This window comes from Coturnix japonica, chromosome 2 (genome assembly GCF_054131305.1).
Source record: "Coturnix japonica strain WE chromosome 2, WE-NBRP24, whole genome shotgun sequence".
NCBI classification, from domain to species: domain Eukaryota; kingdom Metazoa; phylum Chordata; class Aves; order Galliformes; family Phasianidae; genus Coturnix; species Coturnix japonica.
In genome coordinates, this window is record NC_140664.1 from 76,896,790 (window position 1) to 76,911,614 (window position 14,825).

At 40.3% G+C, this 14,825-nt stretch overlaps 1 long non-coding RNA gene across 2 annotated transcripts in view; it reads right to left on the bottom strand.

Annotated features, from left to right (window-relative positions):
* LOC116653020 (uncharacterized) overlaps positions 1 to 13,166 on the bottom strand; it is a 33,828-nt gene extending 20,662 nt beyond the window's left edge. For both annotated transcript variants that reach the window (XR_014943586.1, XR_004306383.2), the window contains exon 1: positions 12,954 to 13,166. This is a non-coding gene — a long non-coding RNA (uncharacterized LOC116653020). The remainder of the gene's footprint in view (positions 1 to 12,953) is intronic.
* Positions 13,167 to 14,825: the final 1,659 nt, after the last annotated feature.

Here is a 14,825-nt window from a genome sequence, read left to right on the forward strand (position 1 = left end):
CTGTTGGTAGATGAAGCAAAAATTACTCTGATGAACGGTCAATTGAAATTTCCCCCAGTCGTTGGTCAGTATATTTAAAGAATTACTACAGTAATTATATTTTATGAGTATGAGTCATTTTTCTGTTTTTAAAAAAGTACTTCACTTTACCCATCTCTTTTAGTACATTTCCATTTGGTGTGGTTTGGCTGCATGGAGAAATGCGGCAGCTGGTTACTTGAAAATATTTAACAAAGCGCCAGATTCCTCAGCTCTGGCATACCTGTGGACCACATATATGGACATAATTGCAAACATCTGTCCACCCACCCATGTAACAGCTAAGAAGAGTTATTTAAGAAAAAGAAGGCTCAAATATTCAGCTCTGAGGGAGAGGAACTGCAGAACTGCCCACTTGTATGTTTATTTATTCATAATATATTATGAATATATTCAGAGACAAAGTCCTCTGTCATTTTCACAGGAGGGTCACGGGAATGCAATATATTGTAGTACCATAATATATACTCACTAAACCACACAGTGACAGGTTACAACAAAAGCATAAACATTTAAAGAGCCTCATTAACAAGCTAAGGACTTTCTATGGCATGTGTGAAATTGATAAGAGGTAAAGAAAAGAAACCTTGGGTTTGATTGAAAAATGTGTATCTCAAAGACGTGTCCAGAATCATAGTATCTATAACCCTGACTACAGAACTATGGATATTAGGAAGAAATTCCTCTCAGAAATACTGGTAGGGCACTGGAGCAGGCAGCTCAGGGAAGAGGTAGAATCACTGTTGTTGGAGGTGTCGAAGGAATGTGCGGATGTGGCATATGAGAGACATGGTTAGCAGACATAAGTGAAAATGGGCTGATGGCTGTATCTGATGATCTTAGAGGTTTTTTCCAACCTTAATGATTCTATGGTTCTATGTACCATGGAGCTACTTGCATGAAGAAAAATGCAGCTAAAACTTTTTGAAATTATTAAATTACTTTAGCAGTCAGAATTGAGACTCCAGTCTCCAAACTGCCCAGTCCCCATGCTGAGGATAGCATACCTCTGATGAGTCCTGGCCAGTCCTAGACTGAATGTTTATTGAAGGTCATGCTGACCCAAGCATCTTGAAATCTGAGTGCCACCAGATTCAGCCATGGCAAGAGTCAGCTCAGTGGGTTTTTTTTACCCTTCCAAAACTGGTTATATTTATTAGCTTTATTAAAATACCCTTTAGGAAACAAGTTTTTCATTTTATTTTGAATGATGTAAAGGCCTGGGCTAAAATCCATCCAGCTTTAAGATGCTCAGAATCTGGATCCATGGGAACATTTGATATATTATACTCTCAAAGCTTGCACTTACTGACTGTCAAACTGAAATCACCTCTTTCCTCTAACCCACCTTCTCCCCTCTGCCAGCTATTCACACAGGGAATGGAGGACTGCTGACCTCTGAGAGGCCTTCAGAACTGGTAGACAATTGGTAGAGTCAGTACTATCACTCCTTGAGCCATGTGAACAGAATATTTGAAAGTGAGAGGATTCTGGAGAGATGTTATGCTCAAATGTGAGCAGGGAGGAGACAGCGTTGCCTCCTCCAGTCTCTCAGCTCCTGGTTCTGTAAACAAGACATGGAAAGGGTAACTTAGTACAGCCTCAAGGCTGCTCTAAACCTCATCTGGATTGTGTTAGTGTATAAGGTGAGCCTGAGGCACCTTCTGTCACTGGAGCAAAAGTCCTCCTTGCTCAGTTAATTTTATATATACTGCATATAAACTTCATAAAAATTGAGATGTTTCTCATATTCATTTCTCTTGGTGGAAGATTCCTCCCTTCATAGAATGTTGCCCTATGGATCTGACAGACAAGAGCTGACGTTGGTGCTTCTGAGACAATTCAAGATCCCATGAAGACCAGCTGCCCCAAGACTTTTGCCCCCACCAAAGAGACAGCGGAGTGGAGCACTCCAGCCACATCACAGCAAAGATATTCAAGCCCCTTCATAGAGAGACTTCATCCAGATGCAAATATTTTCAAGTTAAAACTGAGCGCTTAGTTTACTACATATGCAACTAATCCACAGTAAATTACTAAGCTAGATACTTTTTTTCCCCTGCCCATTTATTTTCTTGTTGTTAGACTCCAGGTTCTACTAAAGGCAAAGGGACATCTGTCTGAAGAAATTTAGCCTGGCAGAAAAGAGGTTGAGCACATGGCTTTCCTTGTTGTGTCTCAAGGCTCTGTGGAAAACCATGCAGGTGAAAAAAGGTCTGTAAGCGTTACAAGAAGCAGAACACACATTCACAGCTTGAACAAAAGTTAAATTGAGAATGTGGTACAGTGTTTGCTCAGACTGGTAATTTCTGACTGGTGAAGATCTGAACACTTTGAACTGACTTTATTTGTTGTCCTGATGCACCTCACAGAGATTTACAATTGATATTATACTGTGATACTATTACCCACTGTACAGCTCCACAGGCGCATAATATATAAAATCTGCACCATGTTAAAAGGCAAGTTGAAAATCAGCTCCAAGCAATTATTTTGTGGCACAACTTCCAGCTTTCTTTTATTCCCCCCCCCCCCCCCAAAGCCAAAATGCTGTCTCCCATCATAAATGCTACACATAAATACTGTATAATGTAAACAAGGTGTCAGCTGGAGGCTTGCAGGCTCTACTTAGCTCTTGATATTTTTTTCCCTATTTCTTGATACATAGCACTGCAGTTGTGCAATCTTTAGTCTAACTGAAATGTTATTTTCCAAACAGATGCAGTGAGACCTAGATCTATATCAGACAAGGCATAAGATCTGAGAGAGGGCGCAAAAGCCATGCACGGTTTTCTTCCAATCTGATAGCTTGTTTCTTTGTATAACTGAGCTTCCAGAGTTGTCGTTTCACTCTGCAGAGAACGGCAAGACAGACTTCACTGTCTCACTCATAGAAATGAGTTGTAAGAACTCCAGTAAAAAATACTTGTACTTCTGGATAGGTCGTGATACCTCTAGCAAGGATCATGCCCTGAGTAGAGACTGGAGATACTCTTCTACTCCCTCAGCATTGTTCCAGCTCTCTCAGATGCTTGCACTTAATGAAGCAATGAAATCACTGGTTAACAATATGATGTCAACCATAGCTTAACTGTTAGAAACCATTTCATTAGTAGATAGCTAGGGAGCAGAGAATTAACTGTAAACTTGGACATCCAGCTATTGTCTGAAGTCTGAGGGTCAATGCCAGTTCTCCTAGCATGTGTTGCCCTCTGGAAACTAACCTATAAAGTCACAACATGAGAAAATATCCAAGTATGAAAAAGCGTGTACACAGTTAGTAGCTCCTGGTGGTTTCACAGCAGGTGCAGTATAAGGAAAGCATCTCACCACATGGAACATAAATCCTAACAGCTACTGAAAAGTCACTGAAGGATAGTTCTATGGGTGGTATCAGCACAGTGGATGCCATTTTCAGAATTACAGCCTATCTTTCATCCAACAAGACTGCTAGTCAGCCTTCCTATAAACTAGTAGACAAATATACAATATCACATGGAAAAAACACTATTATGTTCTTCCTTATGACTACGGGTGTGCAACTTGTGAATTAAAAAAGAAGTAGATCAGAAGGAGTTATCTCACGCTGAACCTGTTTATTGCACAGTGCATCCCTGTGCACTCAGGGTTTGTTAGGATGAAGCCAACCAGCTCAAGTTTCCCTCAAGAGATAGATGGCCAAGATGGATAGGACTAACAACAGTATAGTCATCTGGCACAGTAAGCACCCAGGAGAGAGGCATCTGCAACAAGAGGGTGTGAGTGTGTTTCCTGGTGAGCTGCCTCTTTTCATGATGGCGCTTTGAGTTGAATTTTGGATGTATGGTCAGAGAGGTCCCAAAGATGCCTTGGGAGAAAGACCGCCCTGGAGTGGGGACAAACTGGTACCTCTGGAGTTTAACTTGTTCCTTGACTGCCTTAGGGGACTGCTCTGAAAGAATTTCCAATGAATTATGTTAGATCAGCCTGGGTTTATTGTTTATTCTTTGGGTCTTATACACTTATCTGAGTAAAAGCTAAATGCTTCTTTCCATAATATTTACTCCCTTTACTTCACACTTGAGCTTGTTCATCTGTTAGTGCTGTTATTTGTCACTTACTCAGACATTTAGACACTCAGGAAATAAGGTGTATAAAGGATCAGGAAAACAAATGTTACAAAATCATGAAAACAAACTAATTAGCTGTTGCAGATCAGAAGAACAGCTTTACTGGCTTCAAAAGCTGATGCTAAATTTTTTTGATATGCATTGGGATTGAGAAGCCTCCAGGTGACTGAGTCCAGTCATTTCCTGTGATATCACACAATCTCTTTTGCATCTTTTCATCTTATTTAAGCAGCCTAAATGCCTGGGAAGGGTGTTTTCCTGTTATTCTAGTATCTGGATGTTAGAAATCTGATTTTTAACCTAAATTCATGGATGTTATATCCATATTATTCCCACAGTCCCTTGTGGAAAATCTCTTCAGCCTAGTTAGTTTTGTACTAACCAATGTACACAAAGAAGCTATATAGCTGATTCTAGTACATCAGTTACTAGAGTTAATAAATTAACTTCATTTGGTCTGTGTGGCCTCTAGAGAGCAGAGCCACACCATAACGCCGCTATCCGGAGCCCTGGGAGAAACAAAGCTGCATTTTGCTGTGCAATTCAGACCAGCTGTTGCATCTGTCTTTCAATGTGACTTCAAGCTTTCATTTCTTATATTGGGTCACTCAGAGACTTTGCGCCACATTTTTTGTGTCTACAATCCTTTTGAAGAAAGTTCTCTATCTCCTTGTCCACTTTGCAACTGTGTGTCATCTTAAATACCTCCTCATTGCACACAGGTCACTGGAACCATATATTGCACTTCAGATGAAGACTTGAATTGTCTTACATGTGTCACAGAAGTATTTCACTTACTGCATCCTAAGATCGTGATCACATCCAGCCTGGAGATCACAGTCATTCTACAATTAACTGGTATAGTCGGGTATACCATCTTCTCCTCCATTGTTTCCAGATGTGTTTCTCAAACAGAAATTCTTGTTACTCATTCTGAAGGGCTGGATTTTGCACTTTGTGCTATTCACTTTCATTCCATTTCCATTACTTCTGTCCTCAGGGTCATCCAATTCTCTCTGCATGGTATTCTAGTCCTCCTCTGAATTGTCAGGGCCTTCCAACTTTGTGTCATCAACGCATTTCATAAGCCCACTCCTACTTTTTGAGCCAAAACCAGCCCTTGACGAACTCCATTAATAGCCTGTCTCCAGCTCAATACTTCCTCTCTCGACACAGTCTGCTGTCATCTCTGCTTTAACCAGTTTTCTACCCATCTTACAGTTTTTCTACTAATCCTCCTTTTCCTTAGCTAAGCAGACACTTTCTCACATGGCACCAAACCAACTGTTTCACTGAAATTGGGAACATTGTATTTCCTTTGTCTAGAGAAAACAGTCGCGTTAGAGAAAGATATTACACTAGTCTGGCGTGATCAGACTATGACCAAACCAGTCTGAAAACATTTTCCATTTTTCTGCTTATCTTTATCCTTTCCTGCAACATTTGTTCTACAGACATGCAGGTTGTTGCGGAGTAAATGACCTCAAAATATTCAGAGCGCCTTCTCACTTTTTATCCCGTTTGGAGAGATGGATATGTTCTCTGTTCATCAGTTATCTTCTCTGTCTTCAGTGTTGAGGAGAGGAGTTTTGTGATGAACTGGAGATTTCACATGCTGCTTCCTCAGTATTTCTGAGGTGGAGATTAACCTGCTCCCTGCAATACAAGCTTGATGTAGCGTATATGAGTTCTGCATCTGTCACTACAGAAGTAATTCTCTCTGGCCATATCATCTCTCTCTCTGTTGTCAGTGACTTTGTGAATAAAGAAAAATGGCACGGTGTATCAGACTTAGGAAAAATAATAATAAATCTCCACCCTTGTCTATTGCAGGACAGTTTCCTTTTTTTTCTTTTGTGTTCAATTCCTATTTAGATTGTTGATCTTTATTTATTTAATTATTTATTTTGTATTAGTTTTATTTCCTTTTTAAGGTCTCACACAGCTTGACTTTTGGCAATTCTTACTTTATTTTTGCCCTTTGACCTCCAGACTGCTGCTTTCTTGTCTGATTAGTCTCTATTCTCATTCCTTTTAGGTTCCCTGTTATTATCCATTTGATTTTTAAGGTGGATTTTAATTCAGTTCCTTCCTACAAGGTCCCCTCCTACATGTACCCTTGCCTAGGAAACAAGTTACTGATATTTTTTGGACCTCTGACTCAAAGGAATTGCAGTTTTAAGTAGCTGTCACTTTTCAGCCAATAGCAAAAAGTGAATACTTTTCTGTGGTACATCTTCAGATTTTTCATGAATCTAACATTATGACTCCTCATTTTATTCCTGACTTTTCCTATCAGTGTGGAACTCAAAATACCTGTGTTCTTGTAAGGATTCTCTGTGACAACTCTCTCACAACTATGCTAGAGTACAAGACAATACTCCAAAAATACCTCTGATAGGATTACCCAATGGCACACACAGTACTCTCACTTAATATTTAGCTTCTACTCTGCCAGAAAGTTATTTAAATTGTTATTTATTCCCCTTGATTTGCTGCTACTTAGAAATTGGACTGAGTTGCTACTCATTATTGGACAGCAAATGATCATGAAAGAGCCTCAGAACTTAGCAAGGTCTGCTGTTATAAATGATAACTAATGTCAGTAACAAGCATAGCTAATTTTAGTCTTTGCTGTTTATGTCTTGACCTACTCCTAATTAGAGCTATGGAGATCTGAATGTTCTGCTTCTGAAGAGAACTTGCACAGACTGGCAAACAGCATGCCAAGGCCCTAAGAAATATTTGACATTTTAAACAGACATTTTTAGGCAAAAATGTCTGAGGTGAAACACAAAGCCTTGTCATACAGAGCTACAGCCTGCCCGCTCCTTGCCCAGTAGGAATGAGGGATGGGGAGAAAACCTTTAGCACAGCTGATATCAGGACAGGGCAAAGCTGTATTTCTGGTGCTCACAAGAGTGCATGGGCTACACCCTTTGAGAGAGGAAGGAGGAATATCATGTTGCTTCCTTCCAGGCACACAGTCCAGCTGAACTGCTCAAGTCTTTTCCAAGGACTATACTCAGGGGATTCCTAGGACATCTCCTGCCTCTCTGCAGCATCAAACCCAAATCAGTCTGCATGCCATAAAACAGGAGGTTGGGGATAGCATTGTGCACACAGTGCGACATCTACCCTCAGCTAACCTATGCATTTGCCTTAATCATTGCCTTAGGAAGACTGTTATGAGTCACTGGATTATGTGTTCCAGATTCCTATCAATAGCTGTTTTATAGTACGCTGTGTAGTCATGACCATAGCAAGTCACAAAATTGCCCCTTGGTTATGAAAAGCATTATCTGAAAGGATGCAAAACAGGCTTTACTAAGTATGGATACTCACTACACTGAGTGCTTCTCCAGTTAATTTTTAAAAGCACAAACAGAAGTTCAGCTCTTGAAACTATAAAAATTTGATGCTTCCCTAAACCTACTGGGTTTCTACCTCCTGAATGTAGGCCTTTTTTCCCTTCTCAGCATGTGGAAGAAGAAACAGTCCAAACAATACAGTAAATTTTTGCCCTATTATTATACAGAAATCCTTTTTCTATTTAATTTCACTATTAAAAAAATAAAAAAAATGAAAACCTTGAAGCTCTGACACCAGCAGGTATATAATCTTCATAGAGCCCGCTGCCCTGGGTCATTCTATAGGAAAGTGCTCTTGAGTGTGTGTTCTGGGTTTTCTCTCCTTTTCTGTCTCACTCTCTATCAACTATATGGGGAACCAGAATGGACAGATGCCAAAGTTAGGATACTAAAAATATTCATAGATGTGTTCACCACCCACTGAAATTACGGAGAGAAACTTGAGTGCCTCCCTGGTTAGAGAGCAATTAAGTATGCTTGTAATTTAAGCATGTTAATTCGCATCTATGTTATGAAAAGTTTGTGTTGATGCTGCTCCCAGGCAACCTCCTACAAAAACGCAAGCTAACTGCTATGACTGAGTCCTGGGATAATGGTTTGGACTCAGGAAGTCAGTTTTCTGGTAAAGGAAAACATCAGAGCCTGCAGAGTTTGAAACTCTGTGCATGCACTCAGCCAACCTTCATGTCACAGATGTTTTCTGCCTGTGGAAAGCCAGCATCGAGCTGCCACACAGCATTTCAGTGAGCAGCTCAGCAACAGGTGCCTCTTACAGCTGATGCACCCAAAGCAGAACTGTGTCCTTTTTGTGTGGCAAGGCGTCAGTTTATGCAATAACACATTCTCTCTCAAATGATGTCTGTAAGCAGGGCAAAGAAACCTGACCGATACGTATCTATCTGCATTTCTGATTTCAGTCCTCCAAGCTTTTGATCACTCTCTAAGTCTGTTGGCTTCTAAGCACTGCCAGAGTAATTCCTTTAAATTAATTTTAGGAAACACACTAGAAGAAAGCAACAACTGTCAAATAGTTTTAATTTGCCAGGGATCATCCTGAATCCATCCTGTGAACAGAAGCACTGTTGTTTTTGTCCAGAGAATTACACTGGCAGAACCGGGATGTGCAGATACACTGTACATACTCAAACCTCAGCCTTCTCCCAAGTGCTTCCAATGCTCAAAAGGTTTTACCATCCATTTTTTCTCACCTAAAGGGTGGAATAAATTTTGCCTCTCATCTGGCTTTAATTTCAGGCAGTGTTAGGACAAGCAGAATCTCCAGTAGTACAGTGAGGAACTGGCTAGAAATACCCCTGCCATGGCCAGGACATTACCTTCCCAGAGATGGGTTTGCCACAGCACAGTCGTCGTGCACAGCTTATGCAAAGCACTCTTTGAAATATGGAAACATCCAGCATTTTTGCATGGCAGCCAAGATAAGCCTTCAGTTCTGCCACTTTGCCGGGACCCACCCTGTGCAACCGACGCAAGGCTGTAGCTCAAGACATGGAATGATGCCACAGAGGCCAAAAGCTGCTCTGAGATGCACCCACATGACTCTGCCGAGACAACTCATCTAAACAGGTGTGAGCAGCCTGAGAAGGATCCAAACCCAGTGTCTAAAAATCATTTTAAACCCACTGCATTATTTTATCCCAGATTTTCATTTTGTGCCCTTATTTTGTGAGATGCAGAGCCACTTCCATTCAGGTTCAGGCAGAGCGCGGAGCTCTGTGCATGGGGACATCAGAAAGGGCTTCATACTCCTGGGCCCTAAGGGTGGCTGGAAAATTCCTCAGGGAGAACTTTGCAAATGCTCAGTATTCAGCTTAGGAGCCAGAGCTTTACAAAGTGCTCATTATAAATCTGGTGGAAAATCTGACAGCGTTGAGAAATGTCTGAAATGGAGTGGATCCTTTCTAGAAGCTGGATTTTAGGTATACCACAAGCTGCTCTATTTTTAAGCCTCTGTTTTAGGGTACTGGATTTTTATTAGTCAATTGGTAGCCAATTAACAGTTAAAAAAAAAAAAACAACCAACAGATACCCCCCCACCTTTCTGGCCAAATGCTCATCTGCAAGAGAAACAGCACCAAGCTATTTTCCTTCATACAACATGTCAAGTGGACAGCATCTTCTAAGCCAAAGACATAAACACTAAGTCACCCACATAATTTTATTAGACTAAAATAAAGCCATATGATGTTTCTGTATTAATGCCTGAAAAATCAGCTCACTAGATTCCGGCAATATAATGTGTCCCTAACACTTTTGTTCAAACACATATATCTAAAGCCCAATGAAAAATGGGGAAAGTTAGTTTCAAGGAATAGTTGGAAAGCAGTTCCCCTAGAACAGAAGTTACCTCAGCTGTTTGCCATTACTGCCACTGACAATAACTCAGAATGTGTTCACAATGCAACGCATACAATAAACTACATTTTATAGGTGCTATTCAATAGCCAGTGAAGTAAACGAAAAGACCTAGATTAAGTTGAGTGGATTTTGGAGCTGTCGCTGTGCTTCACACCTCCTGTTACAGTCACACATTCAAACACTACCAACATCATGTATCACACACTAAGTTAGAAATGGTGCTACCTAGCTTTAGGAATAACCATACAGCCAACCGTACACATCTACCCAGAAGACAATTGCTTCCATCTGTCTGAAAGAATGACACTGCTTAGTTATAGTTACATACTTTCATAAGAAGAATAGCAGCAGAAATAAATGAATTCTGGCTTCAGTGCCATTTCACTAAACTACAGTTATTCAGGAGAGTTTGATTTTTCCAGGCAATGGAGCAAAATATAAATTACCTACAAAACCTGCTGTCTGAACTAGCATATTTGAAAACAGAATGTAGTGATTTATGCTGTATCTTGTCATCGAGGAATCTCAAAAGACTTTACAAATGAGAATGACCCTGAAGTATTCTCTGCTGTTATCCCTGTTCCACAGAGCATGCACAGCTTTCTCGGCTGAGCAACTTGCCGCATCTGACAAGTAGAGTCAGGAGCAGCGACCACAGTGATATCATCTTCGTGACATTTTCTTCCATTGCTTATTGCTCTCAGAAGGATATGTTAATGCTCGTAGCCATGAAGAGTGAAACGAGTAGGTAGCACTTCTTACTACAGATTCTATCCAAGAAAGTTAAGAAGATCTGCTTCAGATTGGCAGGTCTGGAACAGAAGCCTTCGGTGCCCAAGCTTAGGAAAAGCCTTGGAACTCTCAGGTCTTATATCACAGAATTATAGAGACAGAATAGCTTGGATTGGAAGTAATCTTAAAGATCACCAAGCTCCAATTTGCCTGTTGTGGGCAGGGTCTCCAGCTACTAGGTCAGGTTTCCCAGGGCCCCATCCAACCTGGCCTTGAACACCTCCAGTGTAGATAAGAAAATGGAGAGCAGTAATTCACTCCACTGTCACAAAAGATGACAAAGGCGAGTCATCTCCTGGCTTTTCGTAACACCCAACTTGGATGAGAGGTGTCTGTTGCTCTCCCACAACCTCATGTGGCCATGCCATCAAACAACAAAGCCATGTGTTTTTTTTAAAAAACAAAGATCTCTTCCCAGCTCCCTCTGTATAGTGCTTGTGGTTTTAAATAGGAAGATGACTAGGATTGCTGTACACTGATTTCCCTGTAATTTGCAATTAGGGAAAAGCTCGTGTGTAGATCACCTACACACACAACTACACACACACAATTCTGCAACAGCTCTGAGGACATCTCTGTGCCTCTGTTCTGACTACTCATTCTCAGACATCACTGGCCTCCACACAAAATGAGTGATGTGATGTTTTAAGTATGTATGAGAAAACTATCAGACTTTAAGTTTCAAAACATATCTGAGGAAAAAAAAAAAAAGAGAGAGAGAAGTCGAAGATTCAGAAGAATTTATATGCTATAAAATCAAACAAATCTGGATGTTTTCTGAACTGAGGAGATACTAGACAGATGATACTGACAAGAAACAACTATCTAGGATTTTCATTCATAATAAAATTTTCAGTAATATAATCACAGCCAAAAGAAACCAACTCATTTTTAAAGGCAATTATTTTAAATAAAATACGTCATTTTTCTCAGCCTGATGTTTGGCACTAAGATAGAATTGTACTTGAAATGAAGTAATAAAACACAATTAGCCATTTTATGTAGCAATGGTAGTTTCAAATCCATTCTGAGCTAATAAAAAAAATGTAGCATTTTTGAATCAACAATAAATCACAGATTAAGATGCCTACCAGGAACAAATACCAGTTCTACATTTTAACAAGTAACATTTGGTACTGTAGCCTCTCCGCCTGTTCTTTGTTCTCCTCCTTATGACTTTATTCCATCAAAAGAGTTGATTTATGCTACCATAGTCAAGACTTCATTACCTGCTATTTAACCCAGTGGAAATAAACCCTGTCTTGAGCAATCTGGAATATGTGAAAAATCAGAAGTTTTATTTTTGATCTTTTCCTTTTGGATATTGAACAGAAACGCCTTTTATTTTCCCTCACAAGCAACTACCTTGATTTTTTTTTTTTTTTTTTCCCCCATTTCTTTCAGCAACAAGGAATGGAAGATTAAAGAAACGGGATATGGTTTATAAAACCTTTTTCCACAGGCGTGCCCTATATGACAGACTGTGTCCCTGGAACACCTTGGCTCAAATGTAGTAGCTGTGGGTGTGGTGATTATTTCCTGGCACAAGGAGGGATTTCAGGAAAGCACTGACTCTGCCTTCTCCACCCAGGCAGGTTCCTGACCTCTACTTACAAGCGACAAGAGCTCTCGTGTGCATAAATCGTACAGGATCCTTAAGGCAAAACCACTCACAGTGTTTGCATTGTGGGTCTGTTCCCTTGAAAATATAAATGTGTGCACAGCGTGCCTGAGGGTACCCAGTTCTGAATTATAGAGTGCCTTGTGAGCAGTTGTGGCATTTGGTTTGAAGATACTCCCCATGCCTCCCTCTCCACTTCCCACTTCTTATTTTAAATTCAGCTTTTCAAAAGCTTGTTACCGAAAATACTCTGATAGATTCGTGGTGGTGCTGACTAGCAATAGCTTTGCAAGAGGGAGTGAAAGATCACTTCATAGACTTCAGCTTCTTCCTGGAATTGCTGCTTTTTTCCTTTCACTTTTTTCTTTCTTGGCAGATATATTTGAAAAAGAAAAAAAGAGTGTATGAATTTACTGCTATGTGGGGCTGTTAGATGGGTAGCCACAGAGATCAAAGCGTTCTCTCCACTAAATGGGTGTGGCATGAAAGTGCCAATTCTTTCTTTTCTAAGTCTGTTCTGAGGATGTACATCTGCGGGTGAGACCTTGCACAACAATGTCTGAAGAAAGCTTGAGCGAAAGGAAGCATGGACACAGGAGCTCTGTGTCCAGATCAGGCTTATAGGTGATAATGGACCAATCTTACCTCTGTTCTTTTCCTCACATTATCTGGCTTCTCCTGTGGGAGCTTCTCAAAGCAACTGTGACAATAGTGAGAAGATCATAATCACTGGGCCAGTTATCTGAATTTTGTAGATTGGCAGCAGCAGGACCAGGAAGCCTCCAGCATCATATGTGGACTTCTTACTTTCTTCTTCTAAAAAAGAAAAACAGAACAGCAAATGTGGTCAATGCCAAACAACAAAACATTGTGTCTGGTCAATAAATGACCCTTCTCTTTCCTCTGAAGAGAAAGATCAAAGTATTTTGATTAAACTCAGTAAGGAGAATATGGTGGGGAAGATGAGTCAAGGAGCAAGAGGGTCATGAACTGGAGAATAACAGAACCAAGTGTTAGGTATGTATTAGAGCAAACCTGAACAACAGGTACAGCCTCTGTTGTCTACACATAACCAATGAGTCATGGATTGACTTGAGGCAGTGGTGCCATTGCCAAGAGTTCTGCAGTCTAAGGAGGAGCCTTTGAGATATCTTTGCCAAAAAGAGGGTGGCCAGGGTCAACATAAGGGATACACCCGGTGATAAAGCAGTCATCTAGCAAGCCTAGTCTTTAGAAGCCTCAAAGTCTAATTGTGCTTGAATGGAACCCAACTTTTGTCTGACCAGATTCTAGAAAAGGAAAGCCCTGGAAAGACCAGGGCAGAAGCATCTGGATCTAAGAAAAGGAGTTCAGGGGAAATGAAGAGGAGAATGATGCACAGAAATGAGCTATGTTCTCTACAACATACTCTCCCAAGGATGGGCTGGAAGTCTAGATTCCTGACTGTTCCTCTGCTTTTTAGGAAATATCAGTGAAACCCACAAGAAAAATTTATGTTTGATTCTCCTTGGGTACAGGCTTATGCCTCAGTCCCTGCTATACAACATACTAAGTCACATCTCTGTTCACTACAACCAGAACTTACTATTATGCACAGGGAAATTGTACACAAAAATGCCTATTGACTTAAAGAGCATTACTGACTTTGAAGCCAACTGCTCAAAAGCAAGGAAATCACTGCTCGAACACACACACTTCCTTACATGGATGGATTGTGATAGGACCTTTAACTGCTTCACTGAAAATGATATTTTCCTCCTTCAGGCATAAGTCATTCAGACACAGTTGTTTGGTGGCAATAATAAGAATCAGCAAACTTACTCGGCAAACAGTTATTTTATGTATATTTTTTCTTCACTGCACAATGTGCAGAGTGGTTTGATCCAATGGGGGCTATGGGGAAAGATCTCCAGTGTTTACTTCTGGCTCTGAGAATTTAAAAGGTGAGATATCTTCAGAATATGTTACTACACTCACTCAATCCATGTTTTCTGGAATGATACATGACAAAGACAGCAGCTTGCAAAAAACTTTTGTTTTCTGCAGCATCAAGAGAATCTGAACTATGAGCTCCTTCATTAAAAGTGACTGGGAATATAAATTAAGCATTCTCACAGCCCAGTTTTTTCTTGTTCTTGAAGAACATTTTAGAAAATAAGAGCATTTCCTCAAAGACATTATCTTGGCTGAAAAACTCATTATTTTTTTTCACCACCACATGGACTTTTTATGCTATGGAGCACAAACAGAATCCATCCAACAAAGCACCTAAATGCTTACTAAACTTCAGTGGAACTGCTCACACATTTACAATTCACAGTACTTATATTTCATGGATGGAATAGTCAAAGGAGCAGATGAAGAATAGCTGCAAACTCTACTGGCTTTCTGGGCATCTGACTCTACTATTTTCTAAAAACTCTCTTGAAAACAAACAAATAAACAAACATGTTGAGGCTCATGAGAGAAATTTCAATACCATGTCAACACACTATAATTCAGTGGCCAAATACAATG